The sequence below is a fragment of the Copadichromis virginalis genome, linkage group LG3, assembly GCF_057382275.1.
Source record: "Copadichromis virginalis isolate Kocher_CV1m ecotype Utaka linkage group LG3, C_Virginalis_male_GT1.1, whole genome shotgun sequence".
NCBI lineage: Eukaryota > Metazoa > Chordata > Actinopteri > Cichliformes > Cichlidae > Copadichromis > Copadichromis virginalis.
Window position 1 is genome coordinate 62,207,594 of NC_140620.1, and position 12,873 is coordinate 62,220,466.

General features: G+C 38.9%; 1 long non-coding RNA gene across 1 annotated transcript in view; it reads left to right on the top strand.

Moving 5' to 3' along the window:
* The window catches only part of LOC146716503 (uncharacterized), a 62,352-nt gene that overhangs the window by 20,953 nt on the left and 28,526 nt on the right, over window positions 1–12,873 (top strand). The gene's annotated exons all lie outside the window — the stretch shown is intronic.

The following is a 12,873-nucleotide window of genomic DNA, read 5'->3' on the forward strand; positions in this document are numbered from 1 at the left end:
TTGTTTAACTTTTTTCATTATTACTTCATTTTACCTTGTTTCTTCATTTACTTGCTTGTTTAACTTTTTTCAACTTATCTAAATAATAAACCAATTAAATTTATCCTTTGAGTATTTTTCATCTCATCTTTACAGAATCTTTCCAAAACATTTTCAAACATTCAGATCTGTCTTTTATTTTCTTCTTGAAGCCTCATAAATGGTGAACTAAAAACCCGGAACATGGTTTGAAACATAGTTTCAGCTGAAACTGGCATAACATGCTGTGTGTGTGTGTGTGTGTGTGTGTGTGTGTGTGTGTGTGTGTGTGTGTGTGTGTGTGTGTGTGTGTGTGTGTGTGTGTGTGTGACAGGGTATCACTAGTTAGGTCATCATGTTTAGACTCATTCACTCCAAAATTATTTAGGCCAAATCTTTAAAACAGTGTCATTTCATACACATTTTCAATTCACTTCAATCGCACAAATGCAGAAATAATTATTTGCAGTATCTTATTTATTATGAGAGTGTCATGCCTGATCATTTGTACCTACACCACCAAAAATGGGGGCAAAAGGGAGGAGATCATGTTTAATCGGTTATAAGAAAAGGTCAGAAATATAAGTGCCGACATGAGCAGTGTCCACAGAAACCTCTGACTCTCAGCTCAAAGCTCATATAAACCATTTCTACAACCAGCAAACAAACAAAGACACCGAACAGTTAAAAGAGCAGTGACGTCACCACGAATCTGTGGTCAGGTAATATCCATGTTTTGATTGATGATTTTCTGGAGTTAAATGTGAACCGAAGCATATTTTGGGTGTTATATGCTATTAAATACTTTTTAATTTATTTAAAAGTATTTAATAGCATATAACACCCAAAACATGCTGGGTGTGGAAATAAAAAAATCAGAATTTCCTCTGTTTGAGTCACAGTAACTTTGACATAGTAACATTTGCAGTAAGTCCTAAATGTTCACCTTTAAAATCACTCCCTCTGTTCATTTTGCCCACATCATGTTTCAGTGGTTGGCCTCAGGTTCTTCAGCTTCCTGACAGTCTGAAGTCAGCTGACAGAGTTTCACCTGCTAAATACACAGAAAATCTTGTTAAAGCCGCACAGTTTGCCCAACAGTAATATTCCCATTAAGCCCTTTCTAAACACTTTATAACAATGTGTCATCACTAAATTATAAACTTCTTCTCCAAATCTGCACGACTGCACTTAGTCACAGACTTTATTTAATTGTCCTGCGGCTGCTATCATATATTTTACCAAACAGTTCTTCTCACACAGTCACAGATATATTTCTCTCAATGCAAACTTCACTCATGTCTCAGACAGGAAACTTGAGTTTTTCTTTTTTTTCTGTCCCCACTCATTCAACTAATTTGCATATTGAGTCACATCTCGAGAAGTTGCCCTGACAACAGAAATGCATATTCAAAACATTGCTGCATAATTCAATTATTATTATTTTATTTTTATTTCTACAGTCGTCACTTCTTTTGCTCAATCAGCTGGAAACCACTTCTAATTCACTATTTTAAACCTGCTTTAAGCTTCTAATCCCTGGTTGGTCCTCCCAGTCTCTTTTTCCTTGTCACAACAGTCGCTCTATTGTCCTGCAACTTCCTGAGTTATTCCTCAGCTTCAGCCTTTAAGTGTGTTAAATCTACACCATTTAGCATTTATGTCATGTATTCACATTCATGAGTGTAAGCATGTCTTCATTGCGTGTATGTTGTGTGTTCATATTAATATTGAGTGTAAGCTGGTCTTCGTTGCCTCGATGTGTTTTTATAATCAGATTTAATTCCTGCATCTTTGCGCTGAACTGTGGATTCAAACTGTCTCACTTCTGATTCTCTCCAAAAATAATTTCTCATGTGACAATTTCTACATGTGTGTTTTCTATTTTTCTATTCATTTATGTATTATTAGTTTATTTATTTCTTTATCTCTCTTACTTTTTTTATTTACCTTTCTGTTGTGATGCTCTGGATGTTTCTAAACCCACAAATTCAGCCTCAATGTTCAACCCAACTTTCCTATGCTGTCACTTTAACACGTCCAACCTTCACCTCTCACCGGTCCTCGTCCCCTCTTCTCTCAACTTCCTGTGTGGCCTCCCAAATCAAACACAGGCCCACATCAGCTGTTTCTTCTTCTCTCTTCCTCTTTTCAGTCTTTTCTTGGCGCTTAACTCCCAGCATGGCAAATATGAACTCAGACAGTCCCATCCAGTGGTTTCACACAGTCATGTCACTGGTACACTTTCCAGCTTGTAATTCAGAGCGCATGTTTCCATCAACATACATGCTGCTGGACCCTTCAGTGTTTTAGGTCAGGTGCACTGTCTTTTTGCCTGCTGTTAATTCTTCAAGTCCACGGTGTTGTTCTGTCTGTCTTCTGTCTTCATCAGGAGATTAACTGTCCTTTAAGCTTCTCAGGATAAGGACAGGATGAGAGGTGAAGCTGTGACATTTTAAATCAAAGCCTGTTTTCGTCCCAATTCTGTTAATCTATCATTTTTCTGCTGTATTCTTCCAGGAGGTTGAGCAAGTCCATGGGCACCTGTATTAACACACTAAGACATTTATTTAATATCATTTTCATTACTATTACTTTGCACTTTCATTCTCTAATTCCTCTGTTTTCATTTTGAAATGTCTCTCACAAGCTCACAAGCTATATTCAGACTTCCTGCTTCACTTCCTGCCAGACACACACTGCGATTGGTTTATAAAGGCCTCTCTTATTAAAATACATAAAACAATCTATCCAGAAAATAAGCACTAAGAATATATATTTATCTTGTAACATTGTTTAAGTTAATGAACAATTGTGTTGAAAACTGAGATTACAATATCAATCAAGATAATTATAATGATGGTTTTTGCTGTAATTAATTGTTGTAATTAATGTTGATGTTTACATGATCGAAATAACTTGAACACAAACACAAACAAACAAAGAGGAAGACCGCACCGGAAGGAAACAACTACAAGTCCCAGCATCCTCTGTGTTTAGGGAGCAGCAGTGAAAGTGAAAGCAGGAGGAGGAAGGTGGAGCTGAGGCAGGTGAGTGTTTACGTGAATATGTTTCTTCTTATGACATAAAATAATTCCACGCTGTTCGTGTCTGTGGGTGAAATGTGAGGCCGGTCGGCTCCTCTGAGCGCTGGTTTCCTGTAAGTAGAGAGGAAGTGAGTTTAGCTGAGCCTCCGTTTAGTGTGAGAGAGCAGGAGGAGAGTGAGAGCTGTGCTGAGGCAGGGTGAGTGTTAACACCGCTCTGACATTACTGTGTCTCTGTGGCGGGAACAACAGGCTCCGTCAGTGGAGGCAAAAATAATCAGACTTTGGTTTTTCAAAGGAAACAACTTTATGTCGGAAGTTCCCGCACGCTCATTGGATAATGATGTGTCAATCTCGAGCTATTAGCCAATGAGCGTGCGGATTCACAGAAAGACCCGCCTTTATCACGGGACTTTAAAAACTACAATGGCGACAGAAACTCCGTGAGTGGAGTTCAGGGTGACGTTATGAAACTGTGACGTTTGAGCCACTTCCTGTTCTCAGTCCCAGCGTCCTGATCACCGAGGTTTCTGTTGCTCTGATATCTGATATTGATTATATTGGTAAACAGGCTGTAGCATAAACATCAAACACAGCTGAAGCAGTTTTTGGATGGTTGGCTTCAAATGATCCGTCGGTTTGAAAAGTAAAAACAATTAAAAAAAGGTGAAGCTGATGCAGGGTGAGTGTTAACACCAGGACTTTAGAGGGAAGAAGAGTCACAGCTCAGCATGTTGTTGACGGGTTGTTGTTCAGTCGGGGGAAGACATCTGAATCATTGCAGGGGGAATGGCTTTCACAACTTTAATGAATTTACTCTGAGTACATGATATGCCATAATTATCTATGAGTTTGTTATATGTTAACACATTTCCGTCATTGTCTAAAAGGTGTAAAACCGTCCAAATGCCATGATCCATCCAATCCTTATAAAAGATGGATTTTCTTTTATCGTATACATCTGTTGTTCCAAATCGAATTTGTATGTGGAGAAAAAATATGCTTGTGTATCATTTTCCAGTACTGGAGAACCTGTTTGTGAAAATTGGATAATTTAATTTGGAAATTTCAAAGTCGCACTTTATAAGAAATTCAATGCCACCCAGCTTCTCCAAAATTACTTTGGGAAAATAAAACCAAATAACGTTTGAATTATTTATGAAAGATTGCAACCATTTGAGTTTGATGGAACCATCATTGCTTCAAAATCAATCGCATTCAAACCTCCTTCTTCAAATGACTTCACTATATCATTCTTCCTAACATAATGTTGCTTGTTTCTCCAAATGTAATTGAAATTAATTTGATTTATATTATTGATTAGACTATTGGAAACATATAAACATTGTGATGGATAAATCAATCCAGAGATACCTTCTGTTTTAGTAAGCAAGACACGTCCAAAGATGGAGAGGTGTCTTTGTAGCCTGTAATCTTTTTGATTTCTGGGTAATTTGCTCAAAATGTAGATTTTCTCTATTATTTGTGTTCTTTGACATTATAATACCCAAATATTTAATGTCAGTTTTAACAGCTATGTTAAGAGAGCTACTAGGTCACAATCATGAATAGTTAATAATTTGCATTTTCTAATATTCAGGTACAAACCAGAAGCCTTTGAGAAAAGTGAAATTTCATTCATGTTCTATAAAAACTGACGATTCCTCGTCTAACATTAAAGCGTTTAGATGTTCCAAAAGGTAAAGAAACAGAACTATTGAGTCAGAGTATAATAAAGAAATTAAATCTATGAAGTTTTGTTTACCAAAACCAAAATAGGGTAGAGCTTTTAAAATAAAAGGATGTTCGACCGTATCAAATGCCTTATAAAAGTCTAAAAAAAGAATCACACCATCATCTTCAATTAAGTGATTAGAATCCAGTAGATCTACAACCAATCTAATATTATTGGTCGTAGATTATCGATTAGTCTTTTATCTTTACCAGGTTTGGGAATAAGGGAGATAAGACCCTGTTTCATTGTCGTTGCTAACATTTCATTACTAATGATTTCAGTAATAGTTTTGAAGAAAAATTCTTATTTCTTTCCAGAAGAATTTATAAAAGATTGCAGTCAAGCCATCCTGACCAGGAGCTTTGTCATTTTCAGTTTGTTTAAGGCTTGATCTCAGTCATCCAGTGATATATCAGAATCACAAATTTCTCTGAATGCAGAATCAATTTTTGGAGTATAAGGTTCAATCTGATCACAAAAAGTTAATGAATCAGCAATTAAATATTTTGAGGAGTATAAATTTGAGTAAAATTTATGTTTTTCTTCCGCTATAGTCTTATGATTTGTGCATTCCTCCCCATTTATGATTAATGTATTAATAGATTTCTTTTCTTGCCTCTGTTTCTCCAAATTGTAGAAATATGAAGCACTTTTTCAGCTTCTTCTATCCATTTTGCACGAGCTCTAATGTAAGCTCCATGAGCCTTTTTCTTGTATAGATCATCTAATTGAGTAAAGACAACAGGGATTTCTTATCAGCCTCTGACATAAAATGTCTATTACAATAGTTATTTATATTGTAAAGTAATTTACTTTCAAATTCCTTCTGTTGTCTACTTTTCATTTTACTAAACGTAATTGAAAATTCTCTAACTTTAAATGAAAAAATTCCCATCTATGTATGTAATTGCCAATTGTTACGTTGTTGTAAATGTTATGGAGGAGCTCTTTAACTATCTTAACATACCCGTCATCAATTAATAGATCTGCATTTAATTTCCAGTAATCTTTTTTAAACTGCGTTTTATTTTCAGGGTTAAGTTTAAAAGTAATAATACTGTGATCTGTCAACGGGGCTGCTGAGATGGAAACATGTGAAACATCTATATAGTAAAGTCGACCCAACCACAGTATGGAACGCCAGGAGTGCCATAATGAATTAATTAAATGCACCATTGAATAATAAATTAAATGTGACAATAATTAATTAAAATTTGAAATAATTAATTAAAATGGGAAATAAATAATTAAATAAACATTTTTTGACACATTTAATTAATTAATTAATTATTTCACGTTTTAATTAATTATTGCCACATTTAAATAATTATTTAATGGTGTATTTAATTCATTCATTTTGGCACAGTTGACTCCTTCAGGTCTCACCATAAATTTATTTTATGTGTCAACCTCACCCATCAAACCCAGGGGGCGGGGTTAACGCTGATCGAGTCAGAACCATTGCTTTGGCCTGGTGGCCATTGTTTTTAGAAGGCGTTACTGCACACCAACAACTGCCATGTGGAAACTAACAGAACTGAACTTTGAAAAACCCTGTTTGTGTTTGTGTGTGGGATGGACTCAAGCGCAGACAAGGCAGCTAGAATACAGTTCAGTTTTTTACTATACAACACCAGGTGCAAATATATACAAGTGAGATGGCAGGGGGAATCCAGGGCACAGGGAAATCCGGGAAAGGAGCTCTTCACACACGAGGGACTTCATAAAAAACACAGCACACCAAGGGTTCCAGGGAAACGGAATTCCTGTTTACAGACAACAAGTGATTAATCCAAAGGGTCAGCGATACGAAAAGGCAACAAGAGACTAGTACTCCGGAGCTTACTACCGAGGTTACTCAATAGTCCAGCGACGAGATGTTTCCAGCCTCTGCCTTAAGTAGTGGATGAGTTTAGGCGATGAGCCACAGATGTGTGATTAACTTCAGGTGCAAGGGCCAGGGGCGGGAGCCCGCAATGAGCTCCGCCCTGGCGAGACACAGCTAGCGTGAGAGAGGTAGATGTAAACAAGAAACATATGTAGCCAACCTGAGTCAGCCGGGCAGACACGGGGACCATGACAGTTTGTGTCTCACCAAATACCGTTTTAATATTTTTTAGCCGAGAATGTAGCGGTTTAATCTTCAGATGTCTGGTCGGTTGGTCAAGATACAGCTTTTTTGCAAAAGTGCTTCGATGATTTCGGAGATGTCTGCCCAGCCCAGTCTCACGGCAAAGCGTGGGACAGACCCGCTCGCCTCGCAAGCAATCGAGCTGCTATTACCACCGACAAAGCGCAGGCCGGTACACAGCTGTAATAACCCCCGCTGCACACTGACTTCATTTACAGAGGTTATATTTATCGTGTTTTTATTTCCTGATGTTCGTATGTGTCATACGTGTTCCAGTCGCCAATTCTGAATTAACTAACATTAAAAACATGTTTAAGGAGGAGAGAGAGCAAAAAGATTCGATTAACATCTGATGTTTGGGTTTTTGTTCAATAATCAGCGTGACCTGATAAACACATAAAAGAAATAACGTTGGTGTTTCCGTCATGTAGTAACTGTTAGGTTTAACTGTACAAAGGTGGTTCGACACTATGAAACACACACAGACTTCATGATGTTCGCCTCATTTTTTTATTGTGAATATTAATCATGAGGGTAAACGGCCCTGTACACCACGGAGCGAGGTCAGCATGTCCACCATATCTTCAGCTCTCTGAGTTAACCCATCAAACTAATCTAACGCTCATCTACGAATAATTCACGGCTCATATCAATATTATTTTACAGAAAATCATCCTTATTGCTGCCAACTATTCCAGATACCATCAAATGTTAAAGGAAAATATCAGGATGAGTGTCTGTGAGCTGAGAAGGACATGAAGCGAGCAGTTTATCCCAGAGCTGAAGCTGCTCTGTGTGCAGAGATGAGCTCAGATTCGTGCTGTGATTGATCAACAGTCACAGAAATGTAGACTTGTAGTTATTACTGCAGTATGGTCACAGCAGATACTGATAAACATGTATTATGAGGATGGATGATCAAGTTTCTCACTCTCTCCTTTAAATCTCAGTTTTTTCTTCTTCACAGTTTATCTGTTAATTTATTAATGAATAACACTTAAAGAGTTTCTGTTATATTTCCCCTTGAACATCACCTTATTAGGGCGGCATTAGGAAATAGCCCCCCTCCAAAGAATGAATAAATGAATGATGATAATAATAAAATGATTCAAAAGCAGAGCTCAGAGTGGTAGAATGGTCAAACATGGATCCACGGGTGGTTCAACTGCATTTGGTGACATGACTAAAGCAAATCTTTCAAATAATCCCACCATCAACGGGATGTTGTCTCCTTTACTACGGTTACTTTACTTGGTCACCGTGTGAATTTCTTTGAAATGAACCAAATTCTTTTATTTGTCGGTTGTTGCATATTTAACCTCTACAGTCAGGAAAGGAGGAGATGAGGCCTCAACAATGTTGGGTTGTAGCTGTGCTTCAGGTTAGAGTGAGTGTCCATGGAATAAATGTAAGTCAGTGAACTGGAAACATGACTGTGTTCAAACTTTGTTTCCTTTTTATAATGAGTCTAATCAAAGGTGGACAGAAGTATCTCCACTGTGACTTTTCTGTGTCACCATCAGAGCTTCTGCACAGTGTGGAGAAAGATCCAGAAGCAGAGCTGGACTGCAGACAGCCAGTCAGAGCAGCTGTGTACAAAGTAAGACTGAACATCTGTCTGCTGATGGACAGATAACATTGCAGCATTATGGAGACATTATGGAGACAAAAAGAAAAGCGTCTGGATTTCTTTAAGTTAAACTTAAAGAAATCCAGACGCTTTTCTTAGACTGTTGGTTTCAGTGTTTAGTCTCATTCACACACTCCCCCAGACTCTTCACACACACTGATTTGCTGACATAAACACACTCCTGTGTGCTTCACACACACACTGAGGACCATCTACAGACTGTGAGCTCCGTCTTCTTTGTCTTTGGAGCCGAACTCTGACAAAGTTAGGAACAAAACTTTCTCCAGTGTGTGAACTTTCCTCCTAGACTCAGTCTGAGCAGTCAGACCACATATTTCTACAGCAGCACATGAAGGTGTGGCTCACACACACACAGGTGAAGGAAACAGCTGCAGTATTAAAAACTGCTTCACTGTCTACAAATATATGAACTGAATGTTTCTTTCAGGCTGTAAAAACCTTATTTATCCTCCATTACAGTCCTGCATTCAGAGCATTACTTCTGTTATATTAGTACATGTATTTTATTCTGATGAACACATGAAACTCTGAGCTGGATTGAATCCATTGAATCAGAGTCCAGGACTCAGACTAAACACGCTGAATGTGTCCTGAGCTCGGCCGCTGTTCCACAGTAACTGCTGTCAGAGTCACTGTTACTGAGTTAGCTTAGCTAGCAGAGCAGCTAGCAGTTAGAGTATGAACTCTGCAAGCAGTCAGCTCGGTCCTGGACATGGTTACTGACATAAAGCTGCTCTCTGCAGCCGTGTTTGACCTGCTGCTTTGTAGGACTACAGTAATGGAGGATTTGGAGGCTGAACTGGGCTCTGTGACACTTTTTGTAGTGAACTGATGAAAGCTGTGTCTCAGATGGATGTTAGTCCAACACATCAGACACGACCTCTGCAGCTCTCAGTTGATGTGCACATGAATGATTTGTGTTTCCTCTGCAGGTGAAGGTAGAAAGTGTGTGTGAGCTGATGTGAACTGAGCAGCATGGATCAGTGTGAGGACAGAGAGGAGGGAGTCCCTCCCTCTAAAAGCACTCTGTGTGGGGAACATGAGAGCCAGACCAAAGCTCAGAGGTGAGACGACCATCTCTAACTGTCCATGACTCTTCTCCATGTCACAGCTCAGCACTCACATCACTGCTCCATCATTATTCACACTCATACCTCTGTGTGTGTTGTTTTAAAGCCCAGAGCTGTGGGGCGTACCAGGCTCAGCTGGACATAACCCTGAAACTAATCCAGAACCTGGACCTGAACCCAGCTGTGTTTCTTTAAAGAGCAACAGGTCGAAGGGTGTTAGTGTAAAATTTAACAAAAGACTGTTATGTGACAAAGAGTAAGTACATTATTTTTATGAGATTGTTCATCATGTCTTTAATTTAATATTTCCAGTTTTTCCTTCCTGTCTCATGAAGCTGTTACATTTATTCTTTTTCTTTTAGGATCAATAAGAGGCCAGAATCTCCTGGACCTGAACCCAGCTGTGTTTCCTTAAAGAGCAACGTGTCGAAGGATGCTGATATAAACTTTAAAGGCTGTTCTTCTGCTGCTGAGAGGTAATGTGTGTCTAGATGTTGTTCCTGACTCTGTATTTCTGAATAAATCCTCATGTTTAATATCAGCTCAGCTCTTTTTCACACATTTCTATGTTGGTATGTGAAGCGGTGTGTGTTGGAGTGTTTCCACAAACACAGCAGTCAGAGTGGAAAGAGTGGATGTTGTAGGAGGTGTTTGTGTAGTGAAGAGGCTGAGTGTCTGTAGGACTCCAGCTGCTCCAGCAGGTGTCTCCTTTGTGCTTTGCTTCAAACACAGTGTAGGGAGGAGCTTCCACTCAGGTGTTTCAGGTGTTGCTGGATGGAGGAGGACAAATAGTTTTTCCCTTCAGTGACACTTCAGCAGCTCAATGTTCTGGGAGATGTTTGTCTTTATGAAGGTTTATGGATTATTGTTCTTACTTTGGTTAAACTGAGCAATACATTTTCCATCTAACATTTAAAGTAAATTTCCAGGTGAATAAAAGATCTGCAGCTGCAGCCTCTGTGATGTTTCACAGTCTGAAAGTAACAAATTCAACCAGAGTTCAAACAAAGGCTTAATATACGTGTGTGTTTGATATAATGCCAACAAGTACAAACAGGTGTTCTTACAGGTCTTAATCACAGAGGTCTGATAAGTCTGGTGACTTTCACATTCAGCAATTTTGCTGCCTTTTATTTTATATTGGCCTTTTTAAAGCCCTTCAAAGTCTCCCACATTCATACAGAGCTTTTAACACCAAACTCCTTTACAGTCCTTCTCCTCTCACACACGATCACACGACTGATTTGTCTGCAGCAGCTGTGTTACTGCTAGTATTTTATTATGTGTGTAATCTCCTCATATTGTTCCTGTGGTTTAGTTTGACTTCCTTCTGCAAACTCAGCTGCTCTGTTGCTGATACACGTCTCCATGAATATGATTGATCAGATGCTGCCAACACCATGTGTTTCATGTGAGCGCTCAGCTGAAACCCTGGGTTGACTTATCGAGTTAATAACAAGCTTCACGTGACTGTGAATGCTAAAGTGAATCAGATAAAGGAAAGAGACCCTGCTAATGTTGGACTCACTTCTTAGTGTAGATCCCAGGAGGAAGTTCAACATAGCCATTCTTTGTGCTAGCTCGACCAAACCTGAGAGCACAGTGCAGGATAATGATCATCATCTGTCTCTGTCAAGGACATTTAAAATCCACAAATAACAAACATAATTATATTTGATCATTAAAAATAATGATTAAACAAAGTGTCAAACATACTTAAGTAGAAGGACTGATGTTTGTGTTAAAATACCCTCTTAAAGCTGAAATAATGATTCAACTTCTTTACTCAAGTAAAGGTAAAAGAGTACAGGCTCTGAAATGTACTCACAGTATTAAAGTAAAAACGCCATCTTTGAAGGAAATTTCTGCCAGTTTTTGTGCAAAGTTACCTGAATTTCTACCTCCAACATTAATATGAGAAAATTATCTGAACTTTTATTCTAATGAATTTAATCAGCTTGAACATTTTGTAGCACAAAAGTAGAAAAAACCCAAAGGGAATCAAAAATAGCTCCGTTTGCTGTTGCCTGCATTGTAGATGGGCGGCTTTGCCTCAACACCTAAACAGGAAAATGAGTTTAGTCAAGTATTAAAGTGGGATTGAAGAGGTGAGGAAACCAGAGATCAGGTGTTGTGGTGCAGCATTAAGATAAGATGGGGCCTGATTATTTAAGACCTTGTATGTGAGGAGCAGCCAATGAAGGGAAGCCAAAACAGGAGAAATCTGCTCTCTCTTTCTAGTCCCTGTCAGGACTCTTGCTGCAGCATTTTGGATTAGCTGAAGGCTTTTCACTGAGTTTTTAGGACATCCTGATAATAATGAATTACAGTCGTCCAGCCTGGAAGTAATAAATGCATGAACTAGTTTTTCAGCGTCACTCTTTTTAGCATTTTTTAACAACAAGCTTCTATCTATTAGGGCTCTTGTCTCGCCGACTGCTGCCTCAGATCCGAGTCTTTCTCCTGTGTGCTCAGCTGTCTTAGAGCAGTTTGATCCCGTCTCCCTTAATGACTTGACTGCAGTAGTTTGTAACCTAAGATCATCACACTGCCCCTCTGATTGTCTCCCCCCAACTACTCTTTCAAGGATTGTCAGGTTGGAGATCGGCCTATAATTAGCTAAGACAGCTGGGTCTAGGGATGCTTTTTAAGTAAAGGTTTAACTACAGCCAGCTAGGGATGGGTACCGTTTAGATTTGTAAACCTGCTAAATCAGAATCAGTTGCTGATGATGGCTTTTTTCTTTTCCATCAATCACGTATAATCTTAACTCAAAGTGAACATAGACTTGATTGAAGTAACTCAGATCAGCCAATTCAAAATGCTAATTCAATCAACTCTGAGTTCATGGCTAGACTCAGTTTGTTGGCCCTGCACCTTAAAACTATTCCCTGTTTGTCTCTCGTGTTTTTTGGATATTGTTTTCACATCTTATGTCACGGCTAGCGGGGCGAGCCATGTTGAATTTAATAAAGGACCCAAGATGCCGACACTGCTGTGAAGTGAGTGAGCTTTATTGAAACGGTGAAGTGCAGTGGAGATGGCCTGTGCAGAAGCTAAGATAACCTCTACTGAAAAAACTACAAAACTAACCTGAAACCTTAAACGGAGGCACGGGGAGACAACACAGACGAACCAGCAACAAGCAGGAGAAAACAAAGGGCTCATATACACAAAAGAGCCATCAGGGAATGAGAAAAGGGAGACACAGCAGGATTCATTGG